The sequence below is a fragment of the Jatropha curcas genome, chromosome 7 (assembly GCF_041381405.1).
Source record: "Jatropha curcas cultivar XTBG-Jc1 chromosome 7, XTBG_Jcur_1.0, whole genome shotgun sequence".
In the NCBI taxonomy this organism is placed as follows: Eukaryota; Viridiplantae; Streptophyta; class Magnoliopsida; order Malpighiales; family Euphorbiaceae; genus Jatropha; species Jatropha curcas.
This window is the reverse complement of record NC_143157.1, coordinates 14662300-14674855: the sequence shown is the minus strand read 5'-3', so window position 1 is coordinate 14674855 and position 12556 is coordinate 14662300. Positions and strand designations below refer to the sequence as shown.

Here is a 12556-nt window from a genome sequence, read left to right as displayed (position 1 = left end):
AATGACATACGAATGCATGAGAGGATATGGTGAGAGGACAGATTTACCTTTGTCGCGTGCCCTAGCCACTTGTTTCTTTGAAGTAGCAGTTTCGGTTTTTCCTTCCTTTGGTTCGTTTTCTGGCTTTTTTTGTTTCGACTCCTTTTGCTCATATTTCTTTGAAAGCCTTTTTAGGAGTTGAAGTTCTTGCCCAGTCAAGGAATCGGATGAAGAGGTGGAACTTGATTCGGCCATTGTTGAGATTTTCGAAACACATAACAACTTAGGGTTTTGTTAGAAAGAAGGCAATAGAGAGAATATGAAGCAGTTAATGGAAAGACAAGAACACTTAAGTGGCGGAAGAAAATAAAGAACAGTTTTTAAAGGGAATTCAAAATGACAAATAGAAAAAAAGAAATAAAATCATAAAAATAACAAAATAATAAAACTGCCAAAGCATAATAAAACAAACACACATAATAAATTAACTATTTTTGGATTTGGTCTAAAGCAAGATTCTGATAATGACATTAGAAAGTCATATCAGAGCAATATGCGTTTCTCTTTAGACAAAAACATTTTTCACACACGTGTAAAGAAAAATTAGAACATAACAGGTCTTTCATTTTCGAATATAGAAAGCAGTTTAGAACATAATTACAAAGTTCTAAAGTTATGAGATTAGAACTAACATACCAAGTTCTCTTCTAATTGAGCAGAATTGATTTTCATTCAAAGGTTTAGTAAAGATATCTGCCAATTGCTTTTCTGTAGGAATGAACTCAATTATTATATCACCTTTTTGTACATGATCACATATGAAGTGATGTCTGAGTTCTATATGTTTGGTTCTAGAATGCTGAACTGGATTCTTAGATAAATTGATGGCACTTATATTGTCATACTTGATTGGCACTGTTTCTAATTTCAGTCCATAGTCTGCCAACTGTTGTTTGATCCATAGGACTTGTGCAACACAACTTCCAGCAGCAACATATTCTGCTTCTGCAGTAGAGAGAGCAACAGATGTCTGTTTCTTGCTAAACCATGATACAATGGCGCTACCCAGAAATTGACAAGTCCCAGACGTGCTTTTTCTATCTGTTCTGCTTCCTGCAAAATCAGAATCACTATACCCAATAAGATCAAATGTATCATTTTTAGAATACCACAGACCCAGATTAGAAGTTCCACAAAGATGTCTTAATATTCTTTTTACAGCAATTAAATGAGATTCTTTGGGACACGATTGAAATCTAGCACATAGACAAACACTAAAGTGTATGTCTGGTCTGCTTGCCATTAGATATAGCAAAGAACCAATCATACTTCTAAACAGCTTGATATCCACATCCTTACCTTTTTCATCTTTTTCTAATTTTGACGATGGACTCATTGGTGTACTACATACCTTGGCATTTTCCATTTTAAATCGTTTCAACAATTCTCTAGTATATTTTTCTTGATTTATGAAAATTCCATTCTCACATTGTTTGATTTGAAGTCCAAGGAAGAAGTTTAATTCTCCCATCATACTCATTTCGAACTCACCTTGCATAATCTTAGAGAATTCCTTACAAAGAAGATCATTAGTAGATCCAAAGATTATGTCATCAACATAAATTTGTACAACTAGAATGTCATGTGCTTTATTTTTGATAAAAAGTGTTGTATCAACCTTTCCTCTTGAAAAACCATTTTCCAATAGAAACTTACTTAATCTTTCATACCAAGCTCTAGGAGCTTGCTTCAAACCATAAAGAGCTTTAGTAAGTTTGTAAACATGATTAGGTTTATCAAAAATTTCAAAACCAGGAGGTTGTTCTACATACACTTCTTCATTTAGAAAACCATTTAGAAAAGCACTTTTCACATCCATTTGATACAACATGAAGTTTTTAAAACATGCAAATGCACAAAGCATTCTAATGGCCTCAAGTCTAGCAACCGGGGCAAAGGTCTCATTAAAATCGATGCCTTCTTCTTGGTTGTACCCTTAAGCCACTAATCTTGCTTTATTTCTCACAACGTTACCTTGTTCATCAAGCTTATTTCTAAACACTCATTTTGTTCCAATAACAGAATAGTTTTTAGGTCTAGAAACAAGTTTCCAAACTTGGTTTATCTCAAATTGATTTAGCTCTTCTTGCATAGCAAGAATCCAACTTTCATCATTTTGAGCATCTTCTAAATTTTTAGGTTCTAATTGAGAAACAAAAGCAACATTACCAAAATATCTTTTAAGTTGAGCTCTAGTCATCATCCTTTCTGAGGGATTATCCATGATGTCTTCTTGAGGATGATACTTATGAAATCACCATTCTTTTGGTAATTGAGAATCTTCATTTTCTGTTTCTGGCATTTGACTTTCAACTATATTCTAATCTTCATGTTCTACTTCTGGTTCAGCCTGATTATTGATGTTCTGATCACTTTCTGGCTGTTCTAGTTGTTCTAATTGTTCATTCTACTTTTCATGATTAGAATCTACAACATCATCACTTTCTAATGTTCTAGATGTAGATTCAGATTCATCAAACACAATATGAATAGATTCTTCTACAACTAGAGTCTTTTTATTAAATACTCTATATGCTTTACTATTACTAGAATATCCCAGAAAAATACCTTCATAAGATTTAGCATCAAATTTAGCAAGATGATTTTTCTTGTTATCTAGGATAAAGCATTTGCACCCAAAAATGTGAAAATAACCAATATTTGGTTTTCTACCTTTGTATAGCTCATATGGAGTCTTTTTGAGTTTAGATCTTACCAAAGCCCTATTTAGAATATAACAGGCAGTGTTAACTGCTTTTGCCCAGAAATACTTTGGTAGTTTAGAATCACTTAGCATGGTTCTGGCCATTTCTTAAAGTGTTCTATTCTTGCGTTCCACTACTCCATTTTGTTGAGGTGTTCTAGGTGCTGAGAAGTTATGGAAGATTCCTGACTCATTGCAAAAAGCATCGAATTTCTGATTTTCAAATTTCCTCCATGATCACTTCTAATTGCTGTGGTCTTGTATCCTTTCTCATTTTGTATTCTCTTGCAAAGATGAACAAACATGTCATATGACTGATCCTTATTTCTAAGGAAGAGTGTCCAGGTGAATCTAGAGTAATCATCTACAATAACAAATGCATAGAATTTTCCTCCAAGACTAGAAGGAGTATTTGGACCAAACAGATCAAGGTGTAGCAATTCTAAAGGTCTAGAAGTAGAAACCATGCCCTTGGATTTAAAAGATGTTCTGGTTTGTTTGCCCATTTGACAAGCATCACAAATGTGATCTTTTTCAAATTTCAACTTCGGCAAACCACGAACCAAATCTTTCCTAGACAGTTTAGAAATAAGATGCATGCTTGCATGTCCAAGTCTTCTATGCCATAACCAACTAGAATTATCAATAGAAACTAAACATATATCCTATTTATGCATATCAGAGAGATCTACTAGGTATATATTTCCAAACCTTTTTCCAACGAATAAGGTTTTATTATCATGCATGTTCTGAACTTCACAGTGAGAAGGTTCAAAGATCACTCTTCTATTTTTATCACAAATCCGACTAACACTTAACAAGTTATAATGTAATCCTTCTACTAAGCATACATCTTCTATTGAAGGATTAGAACCTACCACACCAATACCAACAATTTTACCCTTTGCTTTGTCTCCAAAGCTTACTGTACCTCCCTTTTTCTTTTATAATCTGGTGAACTTCTTTCTGTCACCAGTCATATGCCTAGAGCAAGCACTGTCCATGTACCACATTTCTGTTTTCAGCTCACTCCTTAGGCACACCTGAAAAGATCAAGCAGATTTAGGTACCCAACTCATATTGGGTCCTGGAGGGTTAGTGGTAATAGGTGCATTTAGCTTACTATGATTTTTCTTTCTGTTGAAACTTTGATATTCTAAAGTCACAACATTAGAAACAGCATTTTTCTTATTAGAAATACAATTCAGTTTAGAAATGCTATCGTAGCTAGAACTTGTCTTCTCTTTAGAAAACGATTCTGAAATTGATTTTAGAATTCTAATCTCAGTTTTCAAATATTCACTTTCAGAATTCAGATTTTTACATTTTTCTTTGAGATATGTCAGATTTTCAGAAAATCGATTATTATAATTTTTAAGATCTTTGATTTCTATGATAAGATCTTTGCATGTAACTTTTTGATAAAAGCATCTTTTAGATGATTACTTTCTGACTTTAATTTTCTGAAATCTTTCTTTAGAACTTTATGCTTTCTAATAAGCTTTTCAAACTCATTGTAAAGATTATTGTAAGTATTTAGAAGATCATTTTCTGATTCAGGTTCAGAAATACTTACAGTGCTTTCTTCATTCTTCTGGACAATTGCATTTGTTTCGTTGATTTCAGCTTTCTGTGTTGAAGTCGGAGTACTGATTTCTTTGGAGTCAGAATCAATAGTAGCCATTAGACAGATATTAGCAATTTCTTCTTGATCACTGTGGCTTTCAGGATTAGAATCATTAGAATCATCTGAATCACTCCAAGCAGCTACAAAAGCCTGCTTCAGCTTCTCTTTTGTTGACTTCTTTTTCAATTTAGGACAATTAGGCTTGATATGTCCGGGTTTGTTGCATTCATAACAAACCACTTCAGAAGGTTCTTTCTTAAGTAAGTTACTATTTTTGGGTGGAAAGTTCTTTTTGTTGAACTTTTTCTGTGGCCTTCCACTCTTTCTATAGAACTTTTTAAATCTTTTAGCAACTAGTGCTAAATCATCACTATCAAGATCAGAAGAACTTTCTTCACTAGAATCTACTCTCAAAGCCAGTCCTTTCTTTTTCTTATCTTCTATAGTCAAAGAAGATTTCATTTCTTCTGAAACAAGAGCTCCTATAAGATAATCATAAGTGACGGGAGTCTCTTTGTAATTCATGACAGTTCCTATAGAATCCCATTTTTTAGGTAGAATTCTAAGGATTTTCTTAACAAGCTCATCTTCTGAAATTTCCTTACCGAGAGTTCTCAAAGGATTAACTATATTAGTAAATCTAGAATTTAATTCTGCAATAGTTTCTCCTTCCTTTATACTAAACATTTCATATTCTCTCCAAAGGATATTTATTCTAGATTCCTTTACTCTATCTGTACCCTCATAGGTAACTTTAAGTTTTTCCCATACTTCTGTCGCAGATTTACATCCAGACACTTTGTTGTATTCTGTTGCATCTAAAGCACAATGAAGAATATTGATAGCTTTTGCATTTATAGCAATATCATTCCAATCAGCATCTGTATATTCTTCTTCTATTTTTCTAACAATCTCATCTCATATAATTTTCATGGGAATACGAGGACCAGTGATAACATTCCTCCAGCAGTTTATATCAACTGATTTCATGAAATTTTCCATTCTAGTTTTCCAATAAAAGTAATTAGAACCATTTAACAAAGAAGGTCTAAAAACAGATTGACCTTCTAATGAAGTAAGAGGAAGTGAGGTTGCCATGGGATCTTATCTCTTAAGCGGTTAAGCTTCGGTAAGTCAAGAGCCAAGGCTCTGATACCAGATTGTGGATCCCGTATATGTATGGCACAACCCAAGAGGGGGGTGAATTGGGTTTTCTAAAAATATTTTAGAATTTAAAATTAGAATATAGAATTCTAAGTGCAGCGGAAAAATAGAAAACTTGTGAGAATAAATTATGGATTAGAACTTCCTCACAATGTTCTATAAATAGACTTTGCAAAGTGCAACTATTAATTAGAACTGCTTCACAATGTCTTATTCAATATTAGAACTTCTTTATGACGGAAAGCTATTGTATTTAGAACTTCCTCATAAAGTTTAGAAAAACATATAAGACTGTGTGAGAGACAGTTAGTGAAATTAGAACTGCTTCACAAAGCTTTAATCAAGTTTAGAAAACTGATTAGAAACCCAAGTAGTGAAATATACTGTAAATAGAAGAACTATTTAGAACTTGGTATATTCACTTATCAGAATTCCAGAGTTCTAATGTTCAGAGAAGATAAGACTTATTATAGTTTTAGAACATCAAAAATCATTAACAACATTAGCATTTCTAAAATATAAACAGAAGTGTAAGTAAAGTACTATCAAGCAAAACTTCAAAAAATAAAAAGATTGACACAGTGATTTATAGTGGTTCGGCACTAACTCGCCTACATCCAATCCCCAAGACTCATCTTGAGATCCTCAACTACGTTATCTCTTTTCAAGGGTAAGAGACAAACCAACAGTACAAGGTAATAAATCAACACCTAGATCTACCCTTTATCCCACTAGATTTTCCAAAGGTTCTAGTTAACCTTAACCCTTTCTATTTTTGGCAGAGTACAGAAACTCAATTCAAGACATTAGAATCTCTCTCACAGAGAAGGTTGCTTGATAACCTCTTTCACAATAGCTTTTCACCTAAGCTATTACACAAATGTTTATCAAATAAAAACCTGTCTACTATAGATTACAGAATCTAAATAGACAGAAAGAAATGCAAATATAAGCACAAGAAAAACAGTTTTTCAGATTAGAAAATCATTTAGAACACAGAACCGTTTTTCAAAAGTAGTTATCAAAATTCTTTTCTCTTTAAAGATAAAAATGTGAAGTGTAAAGATGAAAAGAAAATTGGGGTAGAGAGTAAGTTTTGAGAGATAAAGGATGTGATCAATAGGTGAATACTCTTAAAACGAAAACTCTTTCTTCCACTTTGTTCAAGGCGTGAAAACACCTTTTTATAGAAAGATTTGTGACTCTCGTTTTTAGAAAGTGGATATTTTATTTTGAAATCAGAATATTTGCTTTCCTTATTTAGAAGATACGAAAATCTTAGTTACCAAAAATTTATTTTATCGTTTTGGTAAGAGAATAAAAGATGATCTTCCTTTCCTTAAACATAAAGATTTTCCGAAAGCATTTTATTTGGGAAAGTATTTTTCGAAAAGATACCACTTACTAAAAACGAAAAGATACAATCTTCCTTCGTTTTAGGTAAGAGAATAAATTAAAATTCTTTAGATCTTCAAAGGTAATTTCTGAAAAAGAAAGTATATGATTTATTACCAAAATCGTTAGAGACATAATCTCTTTAATTTTAGGTAATTAAATCTTTTTTATTTTTAAAGCATATTTTCGAAACAAACTTTTGACAAAAGAATTTATTTTTGAAGAATTTTAATTTCCGAAAAATATTTTTGATGAGAGAAAAATTAGTTTATGTGCTTATAGATGAATTTTCTCTCTATCCTACAATGTATCCTAAATACCTAACCACTAGGGTCTTCGGATATCTTCAAACAATATGGATTTTGTAGGACTTGCCTTGTTCGTTTTCTTTCCATAAGAATTCTGCATAAAATAATATTAGCACAAATAATATAATTTAAATTTATTTTTTTTGTTTTAATCATCAAAATTCTGATATTAGAAATTGACCCTTAAGCCAACATATAAAAGCTAGGTTTTTGCTCTTGAAACCCTAAATTTTATTCTTTCTTTTCATTATGCCTGAAACACAATCTACTGTGATTACTGAGACTTCAGGTGTCGTAACTTCTGCTTCAGGAGCACAATGTCCTTTTCATTATTGCCCAATATCTCTCATCAGATTCCCCTTAAAACTTTCTTCCATAAATTTCTTGTTATGGAAGATGCATATCTTGCCTATGCTTAGAGGTTGTGCTCTTGATCATCATGTTGATGGCTCCTCTATGATCCCTGATCAGTTCATTGTTGATAATCAAATTAATCCAGCATATACACTTTGGCTTTTTCAATATCAAATGGTCCTTAACTAGATTGTCACTACTGTTTTAGAATCGATTTTGCCTCAGATTATTGGCACTATAATGCTCGTGAGGTACGAGATAAACTTGTGGTGGTTTATGCTATAGCCTTAAAACCAAATATTCGTGAGTTAAAAGCCTAACTTTATAATTTGCATTGTGGTTTTGATAGTATAAAAACCTACATGCAGAAAGCTAACTATATTGCTCACAAGTTAGCGGCCCTACAAAGTCTTGTTGCTGATGATGGTTTATTTGAGTTTGTTAAAGCTGGCTTATGGCTTTCTTATCGCCCTTTTACTCGTGCTTTGGAGGCTCTTCATAAGGATATTACTTTCGATAATCTTTATGGTATGTTGTTAAATAAGGAAAGGCAATTACGGCTTAATGAATCACCTATTATTGTACCACTACTTTCTTAGGCAGACGTAGCTTGCAAAGTGTGGAGGTGGCTGTGGCAGAGGCTATTGAGGTCGTGGTGGTAGAGGGACTTCCTTTTCTTCAAACTAGAACACTCATATTTTTAATCCCTTTATGCCACCTCTTGCTTTACGACAGAATACTGATACTGGGTTCTTGGGTATTTCGCAATTTACTCCTTTGGACTATTTTACTATGACTTGGTATAATTGTGGTGGCTCGGGTTATATGTCTCGTGAGTGTTCTTCTTCGAAGACTGGCAATAAATCATTTTTGTTGCCCAGTTTCTCACCTTGCTAGCACTTCTTCATCATCCAATCAGTCACGGTTAATGGATAGTGGCACTTCACATCATCTTACTGCCAATCTTGATAACCTTGCTAAATAGTAAGGTTTTGATGAAGTTACAGTTGGTAATGGTTCTCGATTATCTATTTCTCATGTTGGTAAATCAAATTTAGCTCTTTCTAATCGCTCCTTTCCTTTAGATAATCTTTTATGTGGACCTACTATAACACAAAATCTTTTGTTTGTTAAAGCTTTTACTAAATCTAACCATGTTTCCATTGAATTTTGTCTTGATTATTTTATTATGAAGGATTTGGCAACAAAGGACGTCCTTTTATAGAAGCATGAATAACAATGATCTCTATGTCATTCCCGCAACATCTTCAAAATCCTTGCCTTTCATTTCTCCAGTTTGTTTATCTTATGTTGCGTTGTCAAAGTCTACTGGTTATGGCATTTGGCATGCACATCTTGGTCATGCATCTACTACTCCTGTTAAGAAACTAATTTCTATTAATAATTTGTGTCTTCTAATAATAGTTTGTGTCAGGCTTGTGCTGTAAGCAAAATTCATAAGTTATCTTTCCCAATTCAAATTATCATGCTACTAGACCATTAGATTTAGTTTGTTTGGATGTTTGGGGCCCTGCTCTGATATTATTTCTAATGATGGTTCTCATTACTATGTCTTATTTTATGATCATTTCAGCAAATACACTTGGATATATTTCTTGAAAAATAAATTTGATGCTTTTAGATATTTTTCACCAATTTTGCACCTTAGTTCATGAATTCTTTAGTTGTCCCATTAAACAATTCCAAGCTGATTGGGGTGGCAAATTCCAAGCACTAACCTCATATTTATGAACTCATGGTATTAGCTAGTGAATTTCTCATCCCCATACACCAGAAGAAAATGGATGTGCTGAGTGCAAACATTGACATGTAATTGAAACTGGTTATACTTTGTTGCATCATGCATTTATTCCCTCTCGTTTTTAGTGATTACCTACACCTCATTTGCAACATAAGACTTCTTATGAGATTTTATTCACCAAGCCTGACTACACTCCTCTTAGAGTTTTTGGTTCATTGTGTTTTCCTTGGTTACAGTCGTATAGCAAGAATAAGTTGGATTCAATATCTAAACAGTGTGTTTTTATGGGTTATAATAGAACTCATAAGGATATAAATGTTTTGATATTGATTCTATTAAGTTTTATATTTCTCATCATGTTCTCTTTGATAAATCTATTTTCCCTTTTCACATAAAAAATAGTATAGCTTCTACTTTGTCATCCATGACTGATTTGCCTCTTATAATTGGCCTTCTTGTATCTCCATTTCCACTACTGCAAACTACTTTATCTCCTTATTTGACTTCTACAACTTCTGATCCATCTACACCTCAACACATCGATATACCCTCTGTTGATACAATTCAGTCTTCTTCGATGGATACATCGACTACAAATGGCATAGGACTTGGGTTACTTATCTCATTGGATGAGTCTCCTTGTCCTCCATTTGGTGTTGTATCGTCTTCAAAGGCATCTCCACAGCCTCCTCCTACTCGTATTCACCCTATGGTGACACATGCCCAAACGGGCAATCTAAAACCAAGATAGCCTCAGTCATCTCATGCATCTTTATTGACTGATTTGGAACCCACTTCCTACACCCAAGCTGCAAAATTACCTCAATGGAATGAATCAATGGTGGTTAAATATAATGCTCTTCTTGGTAATGGCACCTGGTGTTTAGTTCCACCATCTCATCGTATAATGTTGTTGGTCATCGCTGGGTTTTCAAAACTAAACTTCATTCTGATGGCACTATTGAGCGACATAATGCTCGTTTAGTGGTGAACGATTACCATCCATGACCTGACATAGATTTTTTAGATACATTTAGTCCTATGGTCAAGCCTACTACATTCGCCTATTACTTTCCATTATTATTGCTGATTAGTGGTCAATTTGTCAATTGGATATTTTGACTGCCTTCTTACATGGTAAACTCGATAAGTTAATGTTTATGACTCAACCTCCTAGTTTTGTTGATCTTATGCATCCGAATTACGTATATCAACTAGAGAAATCAATTTAACATTTAAAACAAGCTCATCGGGTTTGGAATCAGTGCCTTACTGATGCGTTCCATGAATTTGGCTTCTCTAGTGCTAAGTTCGACAATTCACAATTTTATTTGCCATTAGGAGCAGACACGTTATGCTGTCTTCGATGATATTGTTATCATTGGCTCTAATTTTGTACTGTTCAGAATCTTACTGATCGTCTGTTTTAGCTAAAATTCCCTTCCCCCAATTCCCTTCCCTTCAGATTATTAGGTTTTGTGGTTGTTTTGTGAGTTCACAACTTAATACTTTATTAACTTATGAAAACACCCCTTGAGTCAAACCATATAGCTTCCGCATCAAGTTATTATTCTCAAGTAAATTATTATCTTTTTTATATCAATAACCATTCTCCCGAATGTGATTATTGAAATAGATCAATCCAGGGGAAATAATTTCTGCCTGGAAGCCTTAAGCACAATAATAAGTTATAACAAGAACAAAGAAAAATAAATTTAATATTATAAACTGGAATCGAATTAAATTACATCAAATCCCTAGTATAAGAGTTTAGCTAGACATAGTAATTAAATTAAATTCAATCATACTTGAATCATTCATCATATTTAAAGACAGTCAATAAAGAAAGAAACAAGATGAAGAGTTTAGAATAAAAACTGTATCACAACTATGTTGATGGCTTCCTTGAATCTTGGCACAATTATTTGATGCTTGAAATCTTTGAGAGAGAGAAAGAATTATGTAAAGAAATTGCATAAAAACGAGATCCCCTGTTATGAGAAGTTCCTTTCTTTATATAGAGTTCCTGAAGGCAAGTCTGACTCCTTTTAGGAAATAGAATCCTTATTTAGTGCAAAATCCTTTATAGGAGATCATGACTGTTTAGGCTCTTGATTTCTTCTTGATTAGGACTCCTTTTTCTCCAAGAATAGGTCCAGGTCTTGTTTAGTGTGTTTAGGAAATTCCCTGAAGTCGGCCCATGTGAAAAAAAGCTTGATTTGCGTATTAAATTCACGCTGGTTCCGCCTGCACAGCACGGGCGTGCTTCATGGCACGGGCTGGGTGTGCTTTAGTCTGGAAGTCTGGCTAGTGAAGCACGGGGCGTGCTAGGTAGCACGGGCTAGTGAAGCACTGAGGCACGGGCGTGCTACAAAGCACAGGCAGGGCGTGCTTTTCTCTGGAAGTCTGCCTAGAGTTGCCATGGGCGTGCTATGCTTGACACGCCGTGGTCCCAATGTGGCACGGCCGTGCCTTTTGACACTCCTTGGCCGTGCTCTCTTCTGTCTCTCCTTTGGTTTCCTTGGCTTCTAGCACGGTTGTGCCTTTTAGTACGGCCTGGGCGTGCTAGAGGCTAAGTGCCTTGTATTATAAAGATCTTTTCTACGCCAAATTCCTACAATTTTCTTTTAGATCAAGCGGATTAAAGATCAAAGAAGCTTTTGAACACAATTATATTAAAAGTGATTTAAAATCAAATTAAAGTAATAAAAGCTTACTAAAATTCTAATAAAAACTATATTAAAAACACTATAAAATTTACACTTATCAGTCTGCAATCTCGTTTTGTTATTTGTGATCTTGGCAAATTCCATTATTTTCTAGGTCATGAAGCTACTTGGCAAGACAATAAACTTCAACTTCATTAATCTAAATATATTAAAGAACTCTTGCACAAGAGTGATATGTCTTCTTGAAATGATATCTCTACTCCTTCTCCAATAGACAAACCTTCCTTGGGTGATGGTGATAAGTTTCATGATGAGTCTTTATTTCACGGTATTATCGGTGGGCTATAATAACTTGCGTTTACTTGGCCTGACATTGCTTTCTCTATCAATAAAGTGAGTCAGTATATGCATGCACCTTCTGTTCTTCATTAGGCGGATGTTAAATGGATCTTATGATACTTGAAAACTATTGCTACTAATGGTTTGTTCCTTCCCTTTCATAACACCCACTCCTTGTGTGGTTTTTGTAACTTA

General features: G+C 33.9%; 1 long non-coding RNA gene across 1 annotated transcript in view; it reads left to right on the top strand.

Annotated features, from left to right (window-relative positions):
• Positions 1 to 12556, top strand: part of LOC149494731 (uncharacterized) — a 31615-nt gene that overhangs the window by 18418 nt on the left and 641 nt on the right. The window lies entirely within an intron of this gene.